The sequence below is a fragment of the Orycteropus afer genome, unplaced genomic scaffold (genome assembly GCF_000298275.1).
Source record: "Orycteropus afer afer isolate SDZICR_OR568_19922 unplaced genomic scaffold, OryAfe1.0 scaffold00849, whole genome shotgun sequence".
Classification (NCBI taxonomy): Eukaryota; Metazoa; Chordata; class Mammalia; order Tubulidentata; family Orycteropodidae; genus Orycteropus; species Orycteropus afer.
In genome coordinates, this window is record NW_006922436.1 from 563,511 (window position 1) to 566,476 (window position 2,966).

Sequence of the window (2,966 nt, forward strand, 5' to 3'; positions counted from 1 at the left end):
TCAAATTACAATCAGTAGACATGAAAAGATGAGATGGTATCAGTTCCCTGAAATATTTAAATACCGGTGGGCCGCATCTACATTTCTGACTGTGAGCTTTCTTGCCCTCAAGCAAAAAGGGAAGCCTTTCCTTCTCTGCTCTGATGTTTAGAAAGCACTCTTTTCTACAATTGTGTCTGACTATTAAACCATAACAGTTTGCGTATGAGAGTATTATTTTTCACTGTCTTAAAATAAGTCAAACTTTAATGTATGTTAAAAAAAAAAAAAAAAAAACCAGACCAGACTGAGGGGGCGGGGGGCGAAGGAGGGAGAGGGATTCGGGAGGGAGCAAGTGCAGGAGTCAGCCTGCTCGCGCTTGCGTAAACGGGGCCGCGACTCAGGGCGGCTACGCCACGGAATCGGCGTAGGCGCCTTTGGAGAATCTGAGGGCTGTGCAGAGCCGGGGCTGGTGGCGGAGAGGGGAGTGTGGTTTAGTGTGAGATCCTCCGCTCGTGAGGAGAGGAGCGTCAACAGCAACACCATGGTCCTCTGCATCTGTTCTGTTGGAATCTGGAACACCGGAATGGTGGAAACGTGTTCTTCACATACCAGCTCAACAGAAGAACCTTGAAGGCTCTGTGGGGTTTGCAAATCTCTCAAATCAAGTATCCAGAAAAGCAGTGAAGATTGCATTTGAATTTATACTCATGGTAGTAGGTGAATCTGGATTGGGAAAGTCAACGTTAATCCACTCGTTATTCCTCATCTATTCGTATTCTCAAGAGTATCCTGGTCCTTCCCATAGGATTAAAAAACATAAATAAATAAAAAGTAAAAAAACGGCACAAGTGAAACAATCCAAAGTTTTAAAGTTTTAATCAGAGAAGGTGGAGTTCAGCTCCTGCTTGCAATAGTAGATACCCCAGGGTTTGGAGGTGCAGTGCATAATAATAATAATATTTGCTGGCGGCATCGCCAGTGAACAGAGGTCAGATGCCTGACAACAGAGTGCAGTGTGGTTCATTTTTCATTGCTCCTTCAGGACAGGGACTTAACCCACTAGATATTGAGTTTATGAAGCAGTTATGTGAAAAGTGAATATCATCCCACTCATTGCCAAAGCAGACACACTCACACCAGAGGAGTGCCGAGCAGATAATGAAAGACATCCAAGAACAGTAAATAAAAGTATATGAATTTCTGGAAACAGATGATGAAGAAGAAAATAAGCTTGTTAAAAAGATAAAGGACTGTTACCTCTCACTGCAGTAGGTGGTAATGCTATCATTGAAGCTCATGGCAAACGGTCAGAGGAAGACAGTATTCCTGGGTGCTGCTGAAGTTGAAAATGGTGAACACTGTGATTTTACAATTCTAAGAAATATGTTGGTAAGAACGTGTATGCAGGACTTGATAGATGTCACTAATAACACGCACTGAGAGAACTATAGAAGCAGAAACTGGCAGCTGTGACTTATGATGGAGTTGATAGCAAGAGTAAAGGGCAGCTTACAGAGAGCTCTCTGGCACCAATGAAAGAAGAAAGAAGGGAACATGTAGCCAAGATGAAGAAGATAGGGATGGAGATGGAGCAGGTGTTGGAGATGAAGGTCAAAGAAAGAGTTCAGAAACTGAGGGACTCTGAAGCTGAGCTCCAACGGTGTCACAAGCAAATGAAAAAGACTTTAGAGCATAGCACAAAAATCAGAGGAAAAATGTCATCAGTTTGAGGATGAGGAAGCAAACTGGGAAGCTCTACAATGTACATTAGAACAACAGAACTCTTCAAGATCCTTGGAAAAGAACAAGAAAGTGAAGATCTTTTAAACCCTCTATTGACAACCATTTACATATTTGTTGGGAGCTCTGGTGGTGTAGTGCCTAAGGCATTTGTCTGCTAACCAAAAGGCTGGCAGTCAAACCTACCAGCCACCCCTCAGAAGGAAGATTGGGCAATCTACTTCCGTAGAGATACCACCTCAGAAACCCAAGGAGGGTTCGCTATGAGTCATATTCCACTCGATGGCAGTGGTTTTGGCTTTGTGTTTTTTCACATGTTAGTTGCCACCTTGCAACTAACATGTGAAAAAAATGACAAACTATGCCATCTTGGACAGCAGTGTTTGTTGGATTCATTTGACCAATTTGCACCAGCTTTATCCATAGTGATGGATTTAACAGCACAGCAAAAATGATTTTTTTCATTGCTGTTCTTGATGGAGATGAAGATGCCTGGAATTGTCTAGGATTATTGTGTACTTAGAAAGTAACATCTCTAAGTATCTTTCCTAATTTTTCTTTTTTTATTAAAAGATTGTTTCAGTTTAATGCAAGGGAATATCTTAATATTGAACAATTGTTTTCTGGTGGTTTGATTGTTTACAGGATATTCCAAAATAAAAGGACTCTGGAAGGTTTTCATTGAGGATAAATTGCCATAATACAATGCAAAGTATGCTTCTCTATGATAATTATAATACAAATGTTCCATTCAGTGCAGCGTATACAATAATGTAATTCAGTCTAACACAGTTGACCCTATTTTTGACACTTCCATTGTTTGAACATACACATTAAAAAAAAAAAAAAAAATACCTCACTGCAATTGAGAGGATTTCAACCTATAGAGACCCACATTGGGTTTCCAAGTCTGCAGATTTTTATGGACATGGACAGCCCCATCTTTCATCTGCAGAGCAGCTGGTGGGTTTGAACAATGAACCTTATGGTTAGCAGCCAAATGCCTTAACCAGTACACCACCAGAGCTCCATTTAATATATGTTTATCAACGCCCCCCCCCCAAATAGCTTATGTTCCTTACATTACAAGTGAGTAAAGAACATCAAGATGCTAAGAATAATTGCATTATAAACCTAATTCTGTTAGAACTATTAAAATTCAGTTGAAAACAATTTCATCTTCTTGAAATTGTTTTCAGTAATTGAATTTTAATTTTGTAAATGTTATGATTTAAATGGTAATA

The 2,966-nt window shown here is 40.1% G+C and overlaps 1 pseudogene; it reads left to right on the forward strand.

Moving 5' to 3' along the window:
- The first annotated feature begins 472 nt into the window (after nucleotides 1-472).
- LOC103212091 lies at nucleotides 473-1,809 on the forward strand (annotated as a pseudogene).
- Nucleotides 1,810-2,966: the final 1,157 nt, after the last annotated feature.